A 15,576-nucleotide genomic window follows, 5' to 3' on the forward strand; every position below is an offset into this window, starting at 1 on the left:
TGAGAGGAGGGAGGAGAGGGGAGAACAGAGAGGAGAGTGGGGAGACTGAGGAGAGGGGAGAGTGAGGATAGAGGGAGTGGAGAGAGGGAGGGGAGAGGGGGGTGAGGAGAGAGGGGGGAGTGGAGAGTGAGGAGAGAGGGGAGAGTAAGGAGAGAGGGGAGAGTAAGGAGAGAGGGAAGAGGGGAGGGGAGAGAGGGGCGGGATTTCTGCAGTGACTGATAGCCGAGAAGGCCGGTCAGCAGAGAAGAAGAGCATGTGGTCTTGGAAGAGGGAGGGAAGCGGAGAGAGGGAGGGAAGAAGAGGTGCTGGGGGAAGAGGGGCCCAGGCGGTCTTGTGAAACTCGAGCTGCAGTACCAGTGGGGGAGGGACAGCAACACTGAAATGTTGTTGTTTTTCAACAAAACATTTGGGAGCAAACCTGGCGGGCTCGAGCAGGGGCATGGAGAGGGCATTTTAGAAGGAGTGATGCCTAGGTGAATTAATCAAATTGGTGACGCAGCAGGAGGTGGTGCGGTACGGACGTCGAGTCAACAAAAAAAACTAGTTGGAATGAAGTGACTGATAGCCGAGAAGGCCGGTCAGCAGGTCTTGGAAGAGGGAGGGAGGCATTCCAATGAAGTGTGGTGCGAGGCGTGGGGGGCGCGGGAGGGGTAGCAGGGGACCAAGTACACAAAAAAAGTAACCTCAACAATTCAAGTGTCCTCTAACCCCTGTGTAGGGTGGAGAAAATATGCAACATAATCTTTGTGAAAAAATTAACGAAAGAAAATGAAAGTACTGACAAGTATAGTGTATTTCAACACCATGCTATGTGAAATATTCCTTAAAAGGAGAAATATGCCGTAGCTGCTACAATAATAACCCAATGTTCCACAGGAGTAGTTAAGCACGACCCTACAAATATAATATGTAAATGTAAAACCCTTCTCCCAATATTAAAAAATTGCTCACTCTTCATGCTTATCAAAAGAAATCTTATCAACAATAACAAGAAGATAAAGGGTTGTAGCGTCGATAATAGGCTCAGGAGATGGAGAATACTGCCAAGTAAATATAATAATAAATATAATAAAAAGGAGTCAGTAAAAAAACAGTAATGGAATTCGGTATGAGATACGAGTGAAATATTTATGAATGACAGATGACGACTTGTCTAACAAGTCGGCAGCTCTGGCACTTACTCCACATCCTCTCCTTCTAAGAAACAGTGGTGGAAAACCCATATTATTGGTTACAGAGCTAACCTAAATGGGGAAGAATAATCCAGAGTCCAAGAGAACTCCTTTGTTTATGACTGAATTAGAAGTAACGCAAAGTGCTCCCGGAGATGGGCCCTTTGAGCAGCATGACAAATGTAGTGCTGCTTAAAGTGCAGTTAGCAGACATCCATTTCGCATGTTGGAGGCAGCTAAGCACCTTGCTTCTGGTTTTTGTTTCTTTGTGGATAAACGCTGCTAACTCTACAATGCAAAGGTGTCTGGTAAAACGCAAGTTTTCAAAGGTAGCATTGATTCGCATTAAATGAACCTCTTCATCATGGAATTCAACTGTGGAACCGATTACGGCCTTTCTGGAACAGCCGTGGGCGTCTGCAAACGGGGGGATTCCTGCCCCCTACGGCACAGAAGCCGCAGCAGGCCAGCAACCGAACCACCAATGTCAACGCGCTAAGAGCCGCCCATTAAACTGGCATTCGCATCAGCGCACACATTGTGGATAGCTTTGATCGACCCTCGGGGTGCTATAAATCACATTGCAGCACTTTTCCCTGTGCACATCCGAGGTCAGGCCTTCGCCCTCCGACCCTAAAAGCAGTTTTGATAGCAGGATTGGTTTTAAAGCGTGCATGAAAGGCAGCGGTGTCAGATGTGTAAGTCTTTACTTGTTTATGTAAGCTAGAGAGGGTGCTCATCCTTTTAGGAGCTGGTGAAGGGCACAGAGCGACGGGCGGGGGTGGCCCGATAGGTCAGAGATGCAACACTCAGCGGAGGCGGGGGTCATTGTGTGGTGGTGTGACACAGGCCAGGGCGTTTTCAATTTTCTTCCATCGCATGAGAAGACGGACTAAAAGTGGGCGCGTCACACCAATGGAAATACGTCGAAGTGAGCCATTTTTTGACACAGCAGCATAGAAGAGTATGCTTCATGTGCATGCTTATCCACACTGAGAAGCACTAGCAACGCCAACAGGTCTGAACTCTGGGTACCTCCAGTGTCCGTTTCCTTTATGTGGTTCCGGACCAACTCTGGGGAAGGCTTCATTCTAACAACGCTGCACTTGGTGTAATGCATTGTATTGATGTGGTTATTGTGCCCGAGTGTAACTGTCCTTAAACAAGGAAAGGAGAGGAATGAGAGGGTAAGAGCCGTTTGTTAAAATAATGGTTTTCAGCAAGTGAGGAGGAGCGAGACAGAGATGAAGAGGAGGAAAGAGAGAGGGGGAGGGGCAGCGGCAGAGCAAGAGAAGTGGACACTGACTGTTGTTGATAGAAAGAAGAGGAAACGAAACGAGAGACGGTCTAGCGGCCGTCAAAGTGAAAGCCGTGGGCAGTGAATAAACTAGGGGAGGAGAAATGCCTGAGGCACAGCGCATGCTTGGGGATGCCTGTGGGAGGGAGGCTGGTGGCTTTGATGTGCACATGCTTTTTAGGTCAATGCGCTTGCGCATTGAGCTTGCTTTTCACGGGCACAGAATCAAATAGCCCGATGGTTAAGCTCTGGTTGAGCCCCAGTATCTCTCGCAAGCTCAATGCGCAAGCACATTGACAGGCGAGACCTAAAAAACAAGTACAAATGGAAGCCAGAGCAGTGGAAGGACACACAGTTGAATTAGGAAGCAGTACTTAGGCCAGTCTCCAGGGGAGGGACAAACGCAGGAAGAGGAATGTGAAGCTGGAGCGCACTCACAAAGAGAAGTAATGAAATTACAGGAACTATGAAGCCAATTAATGGTAACCAATGAAGCAGTGTCTAAGCCACCTGTAAGCTAACAAAATGTTTTGCAAACGACAGCATGTGTGCAGTGTCAGACGAGACCTAAAAAAGGCAAGATAAGAAGAAAGGAGGTGAGGGAGAAATAAGAAAGCAGTGACAAAGCAAGAATGCTAGGATGCTAAAGGACTTGCATGAGTGACTTTAAAATACAAGCAGTATAGGGCAGTGAAAGAAAGAAGCGTTCAGAGAAATCAAAACGTGGCTGCCTGCAGGGACAGAGGTGGGCTCCTAAAGAAATGATGATCCTTGCACTTTTATTTATTTTTACAAAGCCTGCCAGCATTCTCCTTTTTGCTGCAGCCAGCCCACTTAAGGGCAGTATCATGGGCGAATGCCAGAGGCAGTAAACACGAGTCTGAAAAGCAGGTTTATGTTCCTACTTCTGCCTTCTTGTCCCAGGAGAGTAAGGGGAACACGACGGGCAAGTCAGTTGTAGCACCTGCCCCTGAAAGTCCAGGCTACACTCAAATATTCTTCTTTTCATCTTAAGGAATTCGTAACTATTGCGCCTCGTTTATTCTCGAAAAATACGTCATTTCCATTTCAAACTCTGCAATATTATTCCCTCATTGCTTTGTATTTTGTATTATGGCTTAGAATGTATATTCCCAGACAGCACTACGTGAAGATTCTGTTTGCATCATGGTTGCATAGAATGTATCTGCATCCCTCTCTTTTCGATCTTCCATCACTTACCCTGAATTTGTTGACTATACGTATTTGGTGCATTTTTGGTTATCAGTTTCATTCTTGTTATTCTCCAGTGGGATACATACAGTTCTTCAACTTCACCACGCCGGGGTGCAGAGATACATTATCTGGGTTCCTGTCTTGGTAGACATCCGCCCTGCCCCGGGGTCATACATCCTCGACCGCAGCAAACACCTTCCTACCTGCCTACATTAGTCACTTCTCTCTCCTCGCCTGAACCGCTGCTAAGTCCCAGAGGAGCTCTCAGTTCAGCTGTTTCCGATTTTGGCTTTCTTTCGTGTCGTCAGCCGCGAGGGCGGGGCCTGAAAGGGAAGCTGGGCCGAGCCTTCACTGCATTGGGAAACATAGAATGAATGAATGAATGAATGAAATATCATTTATAATGCGCAACTATGCCCAATGGGCGTCAAGGCGCCTAAGCCAAATAGAAAGTACGGGAAACGGCAGGGCTCCAGGCGGAGTGACGGAAACAGGACTACCGAAGAGAAAAAGAAAGTGACAGAACCTGTAAACCTGCAGGCAGAGCGCGAGAGACAGACGAAAAAAGGGTGGGACAGGACAGGGAGGATTACCGTGTGCCTCACAGACCAGAGAGTGAGACCAGAGCCGAGGAGCACACGTAAGGGCAGCTGGAGGCACTGTGTCCGAAGCAGAGAGGATGGCAGCTCCTGCCGCGGGGGTGCCAAGACCCGCACCCCAGCTGCTACTGGACATTCCTGCCTGGGTGCTGGAACAGTTCTGCCGGACAATGGACTGCCTGTCGGACAACAGCTGGATGCTCTTCGGTGAGACCCCCCATCCTGTGTCCCTCATACCTGTTTAGCCACCTGTATCTCTTACCCTCCCTACGCGTTACCAACCTCTCCGCCTCTTATACCCCCCACGCTCCATCTCTCATTAACCTTGTGCCTCCTGTAACCAGAACTTTAACGTTGCCAAGGTCCATGTATGAGTAGCGTATCCAGTCCTTGGTTTCTTTGCAACCTGGGATTTGAAGTAAGGGATTTAAGTGTGCTGTGTCCTGCCGGTGCTGAATCTAACAAGAATGAAACAAACTGCTGCACGCGCACCAGCGCGAGACACCGCAAAAACTATCCCGTTCCCCAGGTTCAGGCGTGAGTAGTGCACGAGGTTGGAGAGCTCGACACGCCGCCGTGAGCGTACACGTAAGCAGGGGAGGATCGCCGGAGAAGACATGGAGCCTGATGCCGATGCCGAGACTGACCTGCTGCGGAGGGAGAGTGACACGCGGAAAGAGCCAGGTGAGTGGGGGTGTGTGGTATTGGTGGGGGAATGTGTGTGTGCATGTGTCTGAGTGTGCCGCTTAGTTGTGTGGGGGGTGGGGGGGGGGGGGGTTCTGTGCGCTCCTGTGTGTGTGTGTGTGTGTGTGTGTGTGCGCGTGATTGAGAGGCGAGAGGCTGCCTTGCTGTGCACAGTTGGAGCAAGAGATGTGCACGGCTGGGGGGGCGGGGCCAGGGGGCGCGTCCACGAGGTGTAATCGGCGCTCATGGCCAGATCTAGGTCGCTTGACAAGGAACTCGGTAACAATAGGTCTAGCGAGACCTAAAAAGGGACAATGCGTGAAAAAAACTAAGTATTTATGTGGGAGATATTTCCCTACCTAAGCATTGTATAAGTATTTCGGTTTTTCCATTCACAGACAATGGCAGAAGTATGCCTGGAAAGCTAAGTGGAGCAGTTTTCCAGGTATACTTCTAGGAATGTCATGTGGCACATCCCATGGAATGCGTTTTCCCCTCTGTTGAAGTCTAAATAGCTTATTTTTAAAATAGCTTAGATTTCCACTCAGTGGGAATGGAGTCCAACACACATATTTTCTTTCTTTCTTCTCCACAGATATAATATCTTTTCATTTGGAGAAAGACCTTCACCTACACCTACTCCAAACGTGGTTGTGATCTGTTCTGATTCACACCTTGTAATGAGACAAACTCCAGCACCTCGGCTGGAATAACTTTATGACCATGTCCACAGAATAAAAGTGTTGGAATCGACATGCCCATTAAAATACATTTTCTAAACAATCCCAAACTTCTAAAGCAAACCACACATTGGAACCCCCCCTTCCAATCCATTGATTGGGATTTGCTACCCGACTATTCTCTATACTGGTGGCAGAGAAATCCGTAGTGGTAAATACATTTATGCCAGCTAGGAATACTTTTGCGAATTACTGCCAACATTAAATGTTCCGAAAATGGCAGTATGTTTGGCCATAAAAAAATAGTTACAGCTGAAAGTGCTTTTCGGAACAGAACTCAATGAGTTCGGAATTATGCTGCTTGACTCGCATTTAAGTGACTATGACAATGGAGATCTCAGTTTCAAACTATGGGGCATATTACCAAGGGTGACGATATTGAATTATCGCCTCTTTAGCGGCCGTTTTCGGCCGCTAAGCGACGATAATTCCATCGCCCTATTACCAAGCTGTCGCTAACACCAGTTAGCGACAGCTTGTAGGCGATAGCGAGCGGTTTGGGGCCCGCTTTGCATGTCAGCGATATTTATCGCTAATGACATGCAAAGTGGGTGTACCCAACCCGTTAGCGACTGACAGCAGTCACTAACATTGCTATCGCCTATTACCAAGAAAGGCGAAGCAATGGAAATATTTGCGCTAAGCACGAATATGGCCAAACGCTAACGCCTGCAAATACCAGTTCTTAGCCATGTTATCCAATGGGAGGTGGATAACATGGCTAAAGCATTTGCACGCTAATGTGTGAACACCGCTTGTTTTCCAGCTATATTCATGCTAACGCCTGCAATATTATCGCTTTTGAGATAAACGTTGATAATAGGACGTTTTCTCAGCGATAATATTGGGCGAAGCGCGGCGTTAAAAAAACTAACGCTAAGCTCAGTGAGCGATAAATATCGCTAACTGTTGGGAATATGCCCCACTGTTCCTAGTCCACAAAACAGCCATGCTTCACTATGCCTCAGCTCCCACCAATTGGCTAAAGGTTCTTCCCTATGGACTCAGGAGGTTTGGGAGGCGAATGTTCCATGTAAAAGGGCTAACAACCTTCTGGAAATATTTGCCAGTTTCTGGAGGATTCTTTTTTTTTCTAACCAAAAAAATATATTTTTTTTCATGCTCCAACATTACCAAAATTCCTTAATGGAAGACCAGTATGTTACAAGTCATATCTCTGATATAATCATATATTTGCATAAATAAGGATACGTGCATGATTATTCACCATTCCCTGCTTCCCATCTTCCACCCACATAGAAATTACACATGCTCAACATTCCCATCCATGAAAAGTTCTACTACGTTTGGGCTGTTCATCTTGTGTCCACATTGACAAACTAATTTGCCCATCTTTCAAATGTAAGGGTTAATTCAATTTTGGTTTGCCTATTTTCACCGACAAGTTTAATAGCTCAAAAGCAGTCACAAAAGGGTTTTTAAGGGGCGAGCTCACATAGTCTTCCAGTGAAGGATGCCCATTATTTTGCATACTATTAACATATTAGCTTATTTAACCAGTAGAGTGTTTAAACTGCCTTTAAATCACACTGCTGTTTAGGACGCACTGGGGAAGGTAAAATAACCTCCTACAGCCTGAAGGGAAGGTATATTTAACTCACTCCAAGTGTGAAGCAGAGTAACTGACCGACAACTTCATTCCTGAGTGTCAGGGTCAGACTGTGTGTGCTGATGAGAGTTAGAACCCCTTTAAGAGTAAACCATTATTATGTTTTTTTCAGTTATGTTTGTCACCACTTCTTTAATTTGGGTGGGAAACCTTCGAACCCTCCTCAGGAGCCTCACATTAATTTGAGCATAAAATGCTTCTCATTGTCCCCATGTCTGAGGTTATTTCTATCTTAATTATTTTTCGTGGTAAAGTTTTAAAAGAATCTGACATTTTCACAGACTGCCCCATGTGAGTGTTGTAGGAGAGTAGGATCTGCTTACTATTGCTACCCCCACTTTTTGCTGGTGTTTCACTGTTTTTTTATTTTAGTCTGGCTGCTGGGGCCCTGCTATTCAGGACCCCAGCCTAGCTGCTTCCTCTCTAAATTGATTGCATGTACTTTAGGTACACTCCAGATTGGTTACTGGGTTACCCTTGTGAGTCCCTAGTATATGGTACCTTAGGTACCAAAGGCACAGGTACCCCAGAGGCCTACCAGCTGCTGAAGCATGTATTATGCCACCCCTGGGAAGCCTTCCAAAATGGTACCTCAGGTCTGCTACTGCAGCCTGGATAAGGTTGTGCTGGCACCCCTAACTAAGATATAGGCTACCTATATCTACCTTTAATGACAGACACATATAAACCTATAAGTCCCTCCTATGGCAGGCCTTAACAATCCTGAAAGCAGAGTGCTTTGTGTTGTGTGAGAGGGTGCCTATGTATGAGCAGGACCCCTCTGCAGCTTTCCGAATCAATTCTGTTAAGCTGTTCTGTGATACAGCCATACCATATACTCTTAAGTGCAATATAACTTTGCGGTAAATGCTAACTTTGGAATGGCTGCATCAAAACATGTTGTGTTTGGTGTCAAACACTTTGGAATCCTACACCCCCCACCCCCGCCAGTCCTGGCAGCGGGGGTAGAATTCCATCCTTCTAGAGGGAGAAGACATGTACACACTTATCTGACCGGCAATAGTTTAAAAGAGCCCCAGCATCACAAAATGGATGTTGCAGCCACAGACATGAGTCTGACCTTCTGCTGCTGGATGAAACTCCGGCAGGGGAGGCCTGGACAATAGGTTTCCTGTCACAGGGAGGTGTAACCACCTCCCCAGACAGGCTTTAGTGTATTGGGGCTGGGCGGGTGCATTCAGTGAATGCTTTTCAGACAGCACTGGGGGCACACTTGGTGTCCCTGTGCATACCCCAGTCCAATCCCATTGCAGGGGCACTCAGCCCCTGCTCTGGCATGAAACTGGACAAAGGGTAAGGGGTGTAACCACCCCCTCCCCAGGTCCTCCCATAGGTGGGACCTTAGAGTAAGTCCAACCCCTAAACTTAGTATAGGAACCCAGTCCTTAGGACTTTAGATTACCCTGGACGAAACTCTGCAACATATATCTTGGAACTTCGACATTCTATTCTGACTAAAAGATGGAAGAATCTCCATTAAGGTCAAGGAGTTCAAACAGGCACCAAAGAAGCATCTTGTCGGTCTGCATTTCCAAGGCACCCGCTGGATCCCAAAGGATTTGTGACACAGGACACAGACTTCCAGACTTCTCCGAGGCAGACACGAGATCACAGCAAAGTTGAGACCTGCAGCCATCACGAGAGACTTGGAACCGGAACTCCTGGACACTGTGCACATTTGCTACTGCACCTACTTCCTGAGCTTTCCTGAAGTTATGCATTAGGATACTTGTAGTCCAAGCCCTGAGAACCATCTGCACCGAAGATTGTGGGCCTACACTCCATGAGTGTTCCGTGGGCCCATTTCTAGCATTTCTGCTTGAGACCCCTTTGCGATCCCTGGTCCGTCGACTGGTGGGTCCCCATGAAGGTAACTCTTTTGTTTCTTGGGCTTTCCTGGTTGTTCCAGATGTGCCCTGACTCCCCTCTAAAGGGTGACTCCCTCAGACCTTGCTGGTCTGCTCTGAAGCCAATCTTTGCATTCTGCATGGGTTGCTGTTGCCAAGACTTGTTGGGTCCAATCTGGATACCAACACTGCAGCACTCAACATCCAATGTGGGACAGCTTGAATCCAGCTCCTGGTTGTTGTCAACACCTCCTGGTTCTCGTGGTTGAAGAGTCAAGCTTCACCTTTTGCATCTGAAATCACTCAACATCGGTGGGCATCTTCCTATTGCCTCCCTGGTCACTGGCAAGTGACCTAGACTCTGTCCCCTCTGCTTTCAGGTTCTTCAGATCTCCAATAAACCCTTGGATCCATCCGGACACGTTCCACTTGGTCGCCTGCAGCACTTTTCCGCAGCTCGCCATAGAAAACGACGACGAAACCCGACACGAAAAGACACCTATGCACCCGGCTTCCCTGGGTGAGGTAACACGAGTACTTTGGTACTTCCGTGGGTCTTGACTATCAAAATGTTTAGTTCTCAAGGGGTTTGCCCCAAGTCCACTTCTAAGTGTCCCTAATCTTTAAAATTCTAATCACAACTTTCTCCATAGAAGTCAATGATGTTTCACGGCTGTGTTCAGTCACTGCACGCGTCCCCTGTGGGCCTCCTGCGTCACTACCTTGGGTGGTTCCTGGTTGCCCCCAACGGTTCTACAGGCCCTAGGCCTTGTCGCTATGTCTATCGTGGTTTTTATACCACTTACTTAGCATATAGTTTGTGAAGCCCCTAGGGCTAATACGTATACTGTGCTAATTTACGGTGTGCTAAATAGGTTTACTGTATGTACTTTTGCCTCTAGCCTCATAAAGAGACTAGAGGGATGTGTTTAGATTAAATACATATATTTTATATATATATATATATACCTGGTGTGGTTCTCCTTACATTTGGTTATTAACGAGATTATAGAGTGGTAAAACAAGCTGCTTTACATTCCTTCAAGACTTAGCCTGAAGGCTGCTCTCCACAGCTACCACTAGGATAGCTTTCTATATAGGTTGTCTTGCAAGGTGCCCACTAGAATAGTGGACAGCATATGCCAGGCCAACTTCTCACATTGGTGTGCAGCATGTGGGATTCCAGCTTGCAATTGTTTTACCAGATAATCTCAATTGTTTGATGATTCGAAAACCACTAAAGGTACCAGAGGTACATATAATACAAACTTAAATACAGTAAGTTCTACTAAACTTAGAGTTGTGTGTCAAGGGCTTAAGCACACCCTTTTTACAACTCAAGAGAGGTTTAGTAGGTAAACAAGTAGTGTAGGTAGTGCATATACCACACCTCACTAGTCATGTCTTCAAGGCCAGGACCTAGTGAGTCTCTGCCAGATGTCAGTCAAGTACAGACATCCAAATATGACACATTCCCTTTTCATGAGTTAAGGGCTCTGTGTGCTTTGAGGAAATTGAAGCCAGGACAGAATTCCAATACCCAGTGCCTCATTGCTGCTTGATGACTTTAGACAGGCCTCAGAGCCTGAAAGGGTAGGCAGTGGGGTGGGGACAGCTGAGGAGGAAGGGCCCAGTGGGTTACGCCACCAGGACTCAGACTCTGATGCCGGCCAGGCAGATGACAATGACCTAGACCTGGACAACCCAGCTCCTACTGGAGATGAAGAAGGCCAAAGAGGCCCCCTCTTTGTCCCCCCAGGAAGATTTGGGGGTGGGCTTAGAAGACCAAGATCACCTTCAGTGGAATCAGATCATTCTGGCACATCTATATGGACCTCTGTCTCTTCTCATAGGAGGGCAGTGCTTAATTTGAGCAGGTGCTTTCAGGTGCTCAGCACCGCCGGCACTTCTTTCACAGGCTACAATTTCTGACCCTGCAGGTGGTGGTCTCAATATTAATTGTTCAAATTCAAAATAAAAAGAATAACATACATTGCATGGTGACTGCCTGGTAAATGTTCACAGACAGGCCAGCATACGCCTGTCCAGGCAGGCATGATTGTGTTTCACCACGTTAGTGATGATGTTATCACCCCAATTACAAATCCAAGAAGTCATTGACAAACTATGTCTTGCATTCTATTCACAGAGTCTGCTGCACCCTGCCGCTCCCTGAACCTAAGCCTCCAAGTGGATAGTTGTAGCTGGGGGCTGGCTCATGACGGAGTTGAAGCAAGGAAGCTGTGAGAGCGCATTTGGAACTTGGGAGTGAGGGCTCTTGAGGAAGAACAAACGAAAGTAAGTGTGGACTTTCCACTTGCTGTGTAGCCAGAGTAGCATATCCTGCAGCCCTGCATTCCTGCTACCCTCAACGTGCTCGGTGCAGCTGTGGCCCAAAACAACTTTTGTGCGCCATGGCGTCCCCTGTAGAATATGTGTGCTGCACCCCAGCATGGTAATTGCTAAGCGTGCGTGATTCCAGTAGGCACCACAGCCACACTTACCAGCATTGGCAGCATTACGGCTGGGGACAATGCCTGTGCTGTAGCAGGCAGGGTCACAGCAAGCTGAGCAGTGGATTCCGATGCCATCGCCATCCCTGGACCTACTAATTACAGGCAGTACTAGTAGTGACATCAACTGCTGTGCTCGAGCAGCTACCTGTTCTGGAAATAACCCAGTTATACTGCACTGATTAATATATGCAAAAAAAGCATTTTCATTTGGTGTACATTGTGTTTTTGCACTTGGTGTAGGTAAGAAAGTAAAACAAATGTAATAATCCTCTTCTTTAGGAAAGACAACAGGAAAACGCAGAGTTCAAACAAGCAGGGACATGTACAGGCTGACGACAGGGGTCACAGGCAGCAGCAGTGGTATAGATGAGAGAGCAAGAGTAAAGAGGAGAAAGAAACAACAGGAGAGGAGAGAGATGAGACGGAGCTAAGTAGAAGAAAAGGTGAGCAAATCAGATACAAAGACAAAGCAGCCATGATGTGAAGAAGAGAGCATTAAGAAGAGAGAAGGTAGAATGAAAGGATGTAGAGGACAGGACAGAGGAAAAAAAACAGACAAATGATAAAACGGAGACACCTCTAATCACTGCTAGAAGAGTGATAGTAAAGAGTCAAGATCGAGGGGAGAGAGAGCAGAGCATGGATAAAAGTGAAGAGGAAAAAGGGCAGGGATAGAATGAATGGAGGGCAAATCAGAAATGCAGGAAATACGGTAACACACCGGGTGTGACTAAGATGATAGAAAACAATTAGAGAGTTGAGAGGATAGACTCTTAGGGCAAAGCCTTAGGGGACAGACAACAGATCAAGGTTAGAAGATAGAGACTGAGGCAGTGAGAGTGTTGAAAGTGGGGCTCACCGGAGGAAGAAGTGAGATGTGGCCTCCTTGGCAAAATGTAAAGCACCTGCACTTCTATTTTTACAAATTAAGCACTGTAGGAGGGACACCTCCCAGGAGAAGAGAGAGCATCGGGTGAGCATAGAAGAAGTTCAGCTGAGGATAAGGAGACAAAGAGTAGCCTTAGACAGGGAGTCCCTAGAGTTTGAACAAGCTAGAAAAAAGATAGGGCTAGAGCCCCATGGTGGCAGCAACTTCCCTAGTGGTAGGAACCGGTCTTATGACCATAGAAACTTCAACAAGATTGTCCCTCCCTACCAGAGTGGGGATGACATCCACAAATGGATAACTGCACTGGAGAGGGCCTGAAAAGTACAGAAGGTACCCCAGGAGCAGTGGGCAGCAATCTTGTGGCTCTCCTTTGCAGACAAAGGTAGAGACAAGCTCCTCACTGTAAGAGAAGAGGATGCTGACGATTACAAAGTCCGGAAGAGTGCTCTAATAGATGGTTTGGCCTAACCACTGAGCAGTATAGAATACAGTTCAGAGATACCCAAAAGAAACAGACTCAGGACTGGGTTGACTTTGTTGATTGTGCTACTAAGGCTCTGGGAGGCTGGTTATTGGGCAGTAAAGTGTGTGACTATACAGGATTTTATAATTTGATCATGAGGGAGCAAATCCTTAATAACTGTCAAAATCTGCTGTTGCATCCGCACCTGGTAGACTCTGATCTGACCTCTACCCAAGAATTGGGAAAGAAGGCAGACAAATGGGTCATAACCAGGGTGAAGCAGAAGGTCCAGAACCAAGGTGGTGACCAAAAGAAGCAAGATCAACAAGCACTGGCGTTGCCAATAGGTCTCGCAGTAGGAAAGTTGGAGCTATTGGTTGTGTAAATGAAAAAGCCCTTTATGTTTTTAAAAAGAAAACCAAATAAAAAGGCATTGTTATTTGCAATTGTAATAGCTCCAACTTTCCTACTGCGAGTCATATTGGCAACACCAGTGTTTTTTTTGGGTGGTGGTGAGTGATGCTGTGGTGGTGCTGAGTGTTGCTAGTGTTGTGCTGAGTGATGGCGGGGTGTTGCAGAGTGATGCTCGTCTGGTGGTGAGTAGTGTTGCGGTGGTGTGAAGTGATGTGTTAGTTGCATTTAGTGATGCTGTTGTTTTTCTGAGTGGTGCTCTGTTGGAGTTGAGTGGTGCTGTTGTTGTGCTGACTTATGGTGTTTTGTGTCATGTAAGTTTGGTGCTGAGTAGTGCTGTGGTGTTGTGAAGTGATGTTGTAGTTGCATTTAGTGTTGCTGTTGTTTCGCTGAGTGGTGCTCTGTTGGAGGTGAGTGGTGTTGTTGTTGTGCTGACTTATGGTGTTTTGTGTTGTGTAATGCTGTGGTGGTGCAGAGTGGTGCTGTGGTGTTCCTGAGTGTATCTGTGTTGTTGCTTAGTGTTGCTTTGGTGGTGCCGAGTTGTGCTGTTGTGTTGTTGTGGTGGTGTGTAATAGTGTTGTTGTGTTGAAGTCTAATGCTTTCCTTTAACATTATGAGTGTATTGTATGTTGTTGCGTTATGCTTATTGTGTGATGTTTGTATGTGATGTAGCAGATTTGATGTTGTGTGAGTGTGATTTTTTTGCATGTTTTAATTTTATGAGTGGTGCTGTGCTTGTGTTTATTGTTGATGTGGTGGTGCTTAGTGGTGTTGTGGTGGTGCTTAGTGATGCTGTCGTGGGGCAGAGTGGTGGTGTGGTGTTGCCGAGTGATGGTGGTGCGGTGCTGAGTGTAGCTTGTGTTTGCTTTGAGTGATGTTGTGGTGGTGTTGAGTTGTGTTGTTGTGATGTTGAGTGGTGCTGTGGTTTTGCTTTTTTTGTGCTAAGTGTTAATGTGTTGCTGCTGAGTGATAATGTGGTGGCACTGAGTGGTGCTGCGTTGGTGCTGAATGATACTGGGGTGACGCTAATGTTTATTTCTGGGTGTTGCTGACTGATGGTGTGTTGGTGCTGACTGATGCTGTTGTTGCGTTGAGTGATGGTGGTGTGTCGTGGAGTGATGCTGGTGTTGGGCTGAGTGATGGTGGGGTGGTGGTGATTTCTGCTGTGCTGTTGCTTAGTGGTGCTGTGGTGGTGTAGAGCGATGCTAGTTTGTTAGTTTTTGATTCTGGTGTGGTGCTGAGTGGTGCTGTGGTGGTGCTGAGTGTTGCTGTTGTTGTGCTGACTTATGCTGGGGTGGCGCTGAGTAATGTTTTTTTTGTTGAGTGGTGCTGTGGTGGTGTACAGTGATGCTTGTGTGGTGTTGAGTGGTGCTGTACTGTTTGTTTGTTGGTGCTTAGTGATGCAGTGGTGATGCTGAGTGTTGTTGTGGTGGTGTTGAGTGGTGGTGTGGTGGTGCTGTTGTGGCGCTGATTGTTAATGTTGGGCTGCTGATTGATAATGTGGTGGTGCTGAGCATTGCTGGTGTGTTGCTGAGTGATGATGGTGTTGTGCTGATGTTTTTTGGGTGTTGGTGAGTGATGCTGTGGTGGTGCCGAGTGTTGCTAGTGTTGCGCTGAGTGATGGCGGGGTGTTGCAGAGTGATGCTTGTTTGGTGCTGAGTAGTACAGTGGTGGTGTGAAGTGATGTTGTAGTTGCATTTAGTGATGCTGTTGTTTTGCTTGAGTGTTGCTTATTTGGAGCTGAGTGGTGCTGTTGTTGTGCTGACTTATGCTGAGCTGGTGCTGAGTAATGGTTTTTTTTGTTGAGTGGTGCTGTGGTGGTGTACAGTGTTGCTTGTGTGGTGTTGAGTGGTGCTGTGCTGTTTGTTTGTTGGTGCTTAGTGATGCAGTGGTGATGCTGAGTGTTGTTGTGGTGGTGTTGAGTGGTGGTGTGGTGGTGCTGTTGTGGGGCTGAGTGTTAATGTTGGGCTGCTGATTGATAATGTGGTGGTGCTGAGCATTGCTGGTGTGTTGCTGAGTGATGATGGTGTTGTGCTGATGTTTTTTTGGGTGTTGGTGAGTGATGCTGTGGTGTTGCTAGTGTTGCACTGAG

Source organism: Lissotriton vulgaris, chromosome 9 (genome assembly GCF_964263255.1).
Source record: "Lissotriton vulgaris chromosome 9, aLisVul1.2, whole genome shotgun sequence".
In the NCBI taxonomy this organism is placed as follows: Eukaryota; Metazoa; Chordata; class Amphibia; order Caudata; family Salamandridae; genus Lissotriton; species Lissotriton vulgaris.